Here is a 9,310-nt window from a genome sequence, read left to right as displayed (position 1 = left end):
CGCCCAAGTTTTAATTGGACAGAAACTTGGAATCATGTGATTTGAATTATATGATGTATGAAAATCTTGGTATTTAGGAAAATTGGGACTAATTCCTTGTTCACATGTAGATGTGAGTCAAGTGAAGGACTGAAGGATCTGGTACACATTGATGTGCACTGGTCAAGTCCGCCGTAAAGAAGGATAAGACTATTCATCATGATTTACTAAAAGTTTAATAAATATGGTTATGCTTACAAGATTAAGTGTGATTCTAAAACATTGAAAAGGTTTCAATGTATAGCAGAACGAATAAGAAGAATCAATTAGGCAGAAAGATAAAAGTTTCTCCAATCTAAAAGGAAAGGAGAGTACTTGAGTATCGTGTTTTATGATCATCTTAGTGATTATGAAACCATGTCACAATTTATCATCTAAGGACACCTTAGTACATCTGTATGGCTAAGAAGAAGAATCGGGAATTGTTGAAATGGTTGAATCAAAAAGGGTGAGTCATACTTCGTTTCAAAATCGAGTCTTAGAGTTGTACTCCAAGATTGCACCTTGAGTGACATATCTAAAGTAGGTTTATAATACCTCATGAAATGTGGAGTAAAAATGTTTCTTACTCTTGCACATTTGAAAATGGTAGTTGTGATGTCTTGGATAAGACGAAGACCAACTAAGACCAATTTTGTGAAGTGTTTTTCTTGATAAGAATCTGCACTAACTCTTGAATATTTGTTTGTCAAGGAATGTTTCTTGACAGAGAATCTTATATGTCAAGAGGTCAGTGGGAGTCTTAAAGGTCTTGAAAATTTTCAAGAACTAATCAAGAATAAACCTATTGTTCATCACTAGCACACGACTTGAGGTTTGTAACCTATCGTGTTGACACATTCTTGTTTCTGTGCCCATTCTTGTTGACTATGCATATGAGTTCTATGAGTTCTCATTTGATTGCACAAGGCAAAGCACTTTAATCAATGAAAGTACATTGACCAGTATAGGTGAGCTGCTCAACAACCTGGAAGCAATGGTAGGCCTTGTACTACTAGTGGCAAGAAATTAAGATTTAACAAGTTCAGTTCATATGAGTTTGGATTTGTCACAAACCTTGTCTTGTGATTATGGTTATGATAAATTCACATGGATAAGAATACATACACCATAAAATCTAAGTGGCAAAGGTTTCTCTCTACTTCATAAAAGGATTGTGAGGAAACTCTTTCACTAAGTAGATTTAAATAGATAGCAGTTGTGTTGATTGCATTCTCAAATTCGATTATGATTACGGCATCCCTCTTCATAGTTCGAATTGTGAGAAATGGCAAATAGTCTGAACATTCGGGACTTACTGATGTAAGTTCTGAAATAGTTTAGACATACATATGAGCTATCTAAGGAAAGGTGTATGAGTTTAAGAAGCCTAGATAAAGTCTTATCGAAGCATCTTGTATCAAAATTTTGAACTTTGGTAAGAAAGTCAGTAGGTATTGATTTCGAGAAGTCTAGCTGATTTATGGGTACATGTCAAAGCTAGTGGGAGCATAAGTGTTATGCCAGTAAGGACATAATTATTGTGCTAGTGGGAGCATAATCATTATAATAGGTGTTGCGAGTTAGCAATGCTATTTATAGGAAACAAAGTTTTGATTAGCAAAGTTGCAGAGTTTGAAAAGTTGTTTTGCTATAGTAAGGGAGAGGATACTTATACTTTATTTCGAATCTAAAGGTTTAGATTGAAGTATTAATCGGACTTAGTCATAAGCATATATGAATAACAGGTTGAAATGTTTCAACATTGTAAATTCCATATATAGAAATATTATAGCGAGAGATTGGTAAAGTATCATATCTTTATTATGAATCGTATCCCATATGCTTCGGGTATAGGATCGATTGCATATGTTATAATATTCGCCTGTTCTCATTTTCCAAATGCATAGGGCATTAAGAGGAAAAAGGGACCAGAACCGGATATGACTAAAGTAATTAAACAACTTTCAAGGACAATCTAAGGTTCGTTAAGGATTGGTTGCTTGTGGGCAGTTGGAAGTATAGCAATGGATGGACCATACTAACATAATCATGAATAGATGGGATTCTATTAAGAATGAATTGTTATATGGAAAATATGGAAATGTTTCCATAATGGAGTCGGATATTAAGAGTCTATGTGTAGAACTTTTATGCAAGAAGGATGTTCAAAAGAATGTACTTTGAATATGAGACTTCGTATCTATGGAACTGTCTTGTAACAATTTTCAATGGAATGTTTTGTAATTGGCAAAGTCTTTGTGACTTTGGTGCCTAGACATTACAAAATGATCATTGCATGATAGATTAGAATCTAACGCATTCTAATAGTGGAAGAATTTGGTATTCTTACACTTACGATAACGGTTTGGAATTGTCAAATGAGCATCATTGTAATTATGTTCAATTGATATAGTTCACAAAGTAAGGACCATAGGTAAACATAGTTTGCATGCTTGGAGCATGGGATAACTATTGTTTTAATTCAAGTATTAAGTTGATTAGTCGAAACATTATACAATGAATAATGTGTAATCAATATGGTGATTAAATAATAAGTGTTTTATTTATATTCAAAAGTGTTGAGACCATATTGGATTAGATTATTCTTGTGCTTCACTACGCATGTTTTACTTCCCAAATAACTAGGTTATTCAAACATCCACATTCAATCATACTTTGGAAGTAAGTAATGAGGTAAGGTTGTCATGAATCCGACTGTAGATTGTCTAAGTGTTTAGACATAGCACAAGTTTGCTGCAGTGTTCGTGAGTACTCCTGAAATAAGATTTGAATATTAGATTAAACCCACGCTCACATGAATCACTTCATGGATTTTATCACAAGTGATTGTGAGACGATAATATCTTATATTCCTGAAATGGATACATATGAGTTCTTGTTTACGATTCGGTTGCGCATTGATAATACGTAAACGCATCAGCAACTTGATTTTATAAAACGTATTGTTGTGTGTGATTTAGTACAAGCATATGAGTCGAAGTTTATCCGTTCCTTTTACCCTAAGATGGATAAAAGTGATATATGTGGGCCCCTCGATGATTTAGTGATGACAAACCTAAGCGCTTGGCCAATCCTAGACTAAGTTGATGTGTTCAATTGTAGTCTGTTGTCAGTCGTCATAAATCGGAAATCGAGAAACAAAAAATGGACAGAGAGAATGATTATAATCCATGTCTCGGTCCATACGATATCTTGTAGAATGGAGGAATATATGATCCCTTATCTAAAGGACACGTTACTAATAATATCAGAGTTTGACAACGGCTTTTGAGAGCTACGATTGCTAATCGTATTTTGAAGTCGTACTTGAAATAATAGTTATTAGATTTATCCAAGTGAGAGACTGTTGGATTAGATGTCTAAGCCCATAACTATTTTTGGTATGTACTTGATTTGATTATGAGCATGGTCCTTTTGGGTTGCCTTCACTCATGCAACTTGGTAGGATGACAAGTGGAGAAAGAGTAGGATTTATTATATGAATAATAAATTGGTACGTAGAATGGTTTTATTAATCTATTAATAGATTAATATATTATTTGGAAATCATATTATTAATTAGTAATTGATCAGAAACTAATTTGATACTAATTTTAGGATTAAAGGAACTGATTAATAATGGAAGGACTGATTATGTAAATCAGTAATAGTTGTAGTTTGGGCTAATGGACCTTATTGATAAGAGGTGGACGAAAATCTATGGAAAGCCCATAGAATTTTCATCCAAGGGCTTTTCATATGGGGGTCCATGGATTGCTTAAGGCTTAAGCAAGGAAATTAGGGTTTCCACCTTAAAACCCTAATAAGCCTCAACTATAAATATACCCTCTACATAGGATTTTCGGCCCCATGAGTTTTTGTGAGAAACCCTAGCCGAAATCCTTCCCTCTCCAAGTCATCCTTTGCAAGAGTGTTTGTGACTCCATTAGAGGTGCAATAATTGGGGCACTAAGCATTCAAAGGTCAAGGAGTTCTTGTTATTGCTACATAACAAGTGAGGTAATGTTCCAAACCCTATTTTACATATGAATTTCGAAATTGTTATGCTAGTCATTAGGGTTTATGCTTTGGATGATTATTTGCATGTACAACTTGAGAAAAACCTAGATCCAAAGCATTAGGGTTGTATGTACACCATAGGAATGTTGTAGTGCTCAAAAACCAACATATTTGAGTATAGATATGGGTTGATAGATTTGATTATACTTGTTGTCTGTGTGATACTTGTATGTGATTTATAGATAGTTGATTGTTGGCGAGGCCCGTATCTCATTGTTAGCTGAGTGTGGGCGAGGCTCGTATCTCATTGTTAGCTAAGTGTGGGCGAGGCTCGTATCTCATTGTTAGCTTAGTGTGGTGAGGCCCATATCTCATAGTTTGTAGAGTGTGGTCGAGGCTTGTATCTCCTAGTTAGCCGAGGGTGGGCGGGGCCTGTATCTCCTAGTAGCATGATTATGTGTATGGTATGTGGTAGTTTGGGGGAAATTCACTATGGTTCGTGCATACAGTTTTTAGTTTTGGTTTCAGGTACTTCCGATAGAAAAGGGAAGAGCTCGGGATAACTACATTGCACACACCATGATGTTTAGCATGGGATGTTCACTTTGATGTTTTGATATGACACTCCGATTTGATACTATGACTTATGTTTTGGATGGAATGATTTTGATAACTATGGTTTATTTAATAAATAAAAATGAAATTTTTGGTCATGATTTTTGGGATGTTACACCTATTCTGCTGAGCAGAGAGCTGCTGTGACTTGGGAGCAGTTTTTGAGATGTTTTGCTCCCGGTATGTGCCGTTGGTGGAGAGAGAGAGAGAGAGAGAGAGAGAGAGAGAGAGAGAGAGAGAGATTAGCTCAGGAGTATCTAGACTTGAGGTAGGGTTTTGAGACAGTGACAGAGATTACCAAGATATTTACGAAGAGGGCTATGTTCTGCCCTGAGTTTCTTGCATCTGAGAAGGCTCAAATGACCTGTTACCTGAACATGCTCAAGACGAAGATCGAACAGTTTTTTTCTACCCAACATTATAGTTCATTGCTAGAGATGCAGGAGGCCACCAGGTGGCATGAGATTGAAATTAATTTGTAGACAAGGGAGTCGAGACCGGCCCCAACGCAGTCACAGCCTACGCCGAAGCGGTTCAGGGCTGCTGACTCCAGGTCGGGGAGTCATAGGGGCCGCACTTATGGGAAGTGTGTCAAGGTGCATGATGGAGCTTGTCGGTCTTCTTCACGTTGCTAGAAATGGGGAAAGTAGGGCCACATTGCGAGGGATTGTCGGCAGCAAACTCCAGCTTCTGGCGTCAAACTTTGTTATCATTGTGATCAGGTGGACCATATTAAGGCCCAATGTCATTTGCTTGCTGACAGGCCGGCGCAGGCTCTGGCGCTAGCTACTTTGAGGATCACAGATGGGAGTCAGGGCAGGGCGGAGCCCCCAAGGGCTTAAGGGCGCGCTTTCCATCTTACCGTCGAGGAAGCCAGAGCAGCACCAGATGTTATGATTGGTATGCATCTATCCGTTATCTTGTTAATTATGTTTGTATTATGCTTATATATGTGTACCTTTGGTAGGTACGTTCCTAGTGAACTCATTGCCTACTTTATTGTTGTTTGAATCGGGTGCGAGTCGGTCCTTTTCTTCTCGGTCATTTAGTAGGGAGTTTACTATGCTGTTAGGGGAGTTGGAGTGTCTGTTGCGATTTTTTATCGCCAACGAACACGGGATTTCTGCTTCTTTAGTGTATCAGGGTTGCGTTCTGGAGATCTTCGGGGTATCCTTTCCGATCGATTTGATCCTTATCTCTATAGGGGATGTCTGCGTGATTGTGGGTATGGATTGGTTGAGCCATTTCGGTGCTATTATCAATTGTGAGGGCTAGCGCGTGGTAGTACAAACCCCAAGTGGGGGAGAACTGGTGATTTATGGAGAGGGCACCAGGATGGGTTCAGGGTTTTGTTCCGCAGCCAGAGCTCTGCAGTATTCAGCACCGGTGTGCGGGTTATTTGGCTTATGTGATGGATACGCGGGTTGGAATCAGGTTTCAGTTTTAGAGGTCCCGGTGGTCAGGGAGTTTGCCGATGTATTTCCGGAGGAGTTACCCGGTTTGCCTCCTGAGAGGCAGGTCGAGTTCAGGATTGACCTCGTGCCAAGTGTGGCCCCGATTGCCAAGGTGCTGTACCGTTTGGCACCACCTGAGATGCAGGAACTGTCATCTCAGTTGCAGGAGCTACTAGGAAAGAAGTTTATCCGACCGAGTAGTTCTATGTGGGGAGTGCCGATTTTATTCGTCAAGAAGAAGGATGGTTCACACCGGATGTGCATTGATTACTGGGAGTTGAACAAGCTTACCGTGAAGAACCGTTATCCCCTTCCACGGATTGATGATCTCTTTGATCAGTTGCAGGGTGCATCTTGGTTCTCCAAGATAGACCTGAGGTATAGGTACCATCAAGTCATGGTGATAGAGGAGGACGTGGAGAAGACCGCGTTTCGGACTCGTTATGGGCATTACGAGTTCGTAGTGATGCCATTTAGACTCATCAATGTGCCTGCAATATTTATGGATATAATGAATTGGGTATGCATGCTGATGCTCGATTATTCGGTTATCGTGTTTATTGATGATATCTTGGTATATTCCAAGACTAGAGAGCAGCATGAGGAGCATCTTCATGAGCTTCTGGGGGTTTTGAGGCGAGAACGGATTTATACTAAGTTCTCAAACTACAAGTTTTGGTTACTAGAGTTTCAATTCGTTGGACACCTCGTTAAGCATGATGGAATATTGGTTGATCCGGCCAAGATCGAGGCAGTGATGCAGTGGGAGGTTCTGAAATCTCCCATCGGATATCAGGAGTTTCTTGGGATTGGCAAGGTACTACCGGAGATTTATTCAGGATTTTTCCAAGATTGCAGTGCCCCTCACTCGTCTGATGAGGAAGGGGTGGATTTCTGGTGGGGCCCTGAGCAGCAGTCAGTATTTGAGACCCTTCGGCGGAGGCTTTGCGAGGCCCCAGTTTTGACCCTCCCGAAACGAATTGAGAATTTTGTGGTTTTCTGTGATGCGTCAATCACTGGGTTGGGGGCGGTGGTTTTTGCCCTCATGCAGAGAGGACGAGTGATAACTTATGCTTCACGAAAGCTGAAACCGCATGAGACGAGGTATCTCACGCACGATCTTGAGTTGGGGGCTGTGGTTTTTGCCCTCAAGATTTGGAGGCATTATCTTTATAGGTTCCGTTGTACTGTCTACACGGATCACAAGAGTTTGAGGAACATAGCTGAACCTGAACATGAGGCGGCACAGGTAGCTGCACGTAGTCAAGGATTATGACTGTGAAATCCTTTACCATCCTAGTAAAGCGAATGTGGTGGTGGATGCCTTGAGCTGCAAGGCGGCTGGACCTTCTAATGGAGTGTCATGTGTGAGGATATCAGTGGATTATCCGCTTGTGGGATTGATTAGGGAGGCTCATGTCGAGGGTGTTCGGGAAGAGAACTAGAAGATTGAGAGGATCAGGGGTAAGATCACCATATTTGTCCCGGATAGTCGTGGGTTGTTGACTCCTTGTTGGCGGGTACGGGTTCTTATGTCTGGTGGGGTCAGACAGATTGTGTTGGAGGAGGCTCATAAGTCTCGTTTTTCTATCCATCTGAGGGCCACCAAAATGTATCGGGATCTGAGATTGAGCTATTGGTGGACGTGTATGAAGAAGGAGATCGCCTGGTACGTTGAAAGGTGCTTGACCTGCAGGATGGTCAAGGCCGAGCATCAGAGGCCGAATGGCAAGCTGCAGCATCTGGAGGTTCCCATGTGGAAATAGGAGCAGATTTCGATGGACTTCATCACCAAGTTGCTGAAGACGGCAAAGGGTTTTGATGCTATTTAGGTCATCGTGGATTAATTGACCAAGATTGCCCATTTCCTGGCGGTTCGGGAGAATTCATCGGCCGAGAAGTTGGCCGATGTGTATATTCGCGAGATCGTTGCTCGCCATGGGGTTCCGGTCTCCATTGTTTCAGACTGTGATGTCCGGTTCACCTCCCATTTTTGGCAGAAGTTCCCTGAGGAACTGGGCACTAGGCTACACTTCAACACAGCTTACCGTCCGCATACCGACGGCCAGAGTGAGCGGAAAATACAGACTATTTAGGATATGTTGCAAGCATGTGTCATTAATTATGGTGGGATTTGGGACTCCTACCTGCCTCTTGCGAAGTTCTCCTACAACAATAGTTTTCACTCCAGCATTGGTGTTCCGCCTTTTGAGCTCTTGTATGGGTGGAGATGTCGTACCCCAGTCTGTTAGGGCGAGGTTGCTCACAGGATTATGGGGTGGACCATGGTGGTTCTTTAGACTACATAGATGATTCAGCAAATCAGGCTGAGATTGAAGACTGCTCAGAGTCGGCAGAATAGTTATGCCGACCGACGCCGATTCGAGTTGGAGTTTCAGGTCGGCGACATGGTGTTGCTGAAGGTCTCACCTTATAATGGTGTGATTCGCTTCCGGAAGAGGGGGAAATTGGGTCCCCGATATATTAGGCCATTACGGGTTATTGCCAGGGTTGGTAAGGTCGCCTACAGATTGGATCTTCCTGAGGAGCTTAGCCAGATTCATAGCACATTCCATGTTTCGCAGCTGCGAAAGTGCGTATTGGATGAGGACGCGGTTGTGTCATTGGATGACATTCAGGTTGATGAGCGTCTGAACTATGTTGAGAGATTAGTAGCTATCCTGAAGAGGAAAGTAAAGGTTTTATGAATCAAGGAAGTACCTTTGGTAAAGGCATAATGGGAGCATCGGAGGGGCTCCGAGTTGACCTGGGAGCCGAAGGCGGAGATGTGGGAGCATTACCCAGATTTGTTTGTTGCAGCAGACTTCGAGGACGAAGTCTAGAGCAAGTGGGAGAGAGTTGTAACATTCGGGATTTCAGGTGTTTTCAAATCCTTCCTTTGGTATTTAAATATGTCATTTTGGGTCCTTCGAGTATAAAGATGTGGCCTTAAGAAGCCCTAGTGGCAAACTGGTGATTTTTTGAAGCATGAGTAGTACGTTGGGCGTACATGTGAGTATGCTAAGAGTACTAGGGTGCGCCCTAGTACGCTGGGTGTACTAATGTCTGAGTGAAACCCTAATTTTTAGGGTTTGAAGAGTATTCAAGCACTTTTATGGATCATTTTGCTTCACTCTTTCAGCCTCCAAGTCCTTGAGTCGTTCTTAGCAAAAATTAACCCTATAAGTGAGTGTTTTGAG

This window comes from Lactuca virosa, chromosome 5 (assembly GCF_052849685.1).
Source record: "Lactuca virosa cultivar CGN04683 chromosome 5, Lactuca_virosa_CGN04683_v6, whole genome shotgun sequence".
Taxonomy (NCBI): Eukaryota; Viridiplantae; Streptophyta; class Magnoliopsida; order Asterales; family Asteraceae; genus Lactuca; species Lactuca virosa.
The sequence above is the reverse complement of the archived record's forward strand: the minus strand, read 5'-3'. Positions refer to the sequence as shown.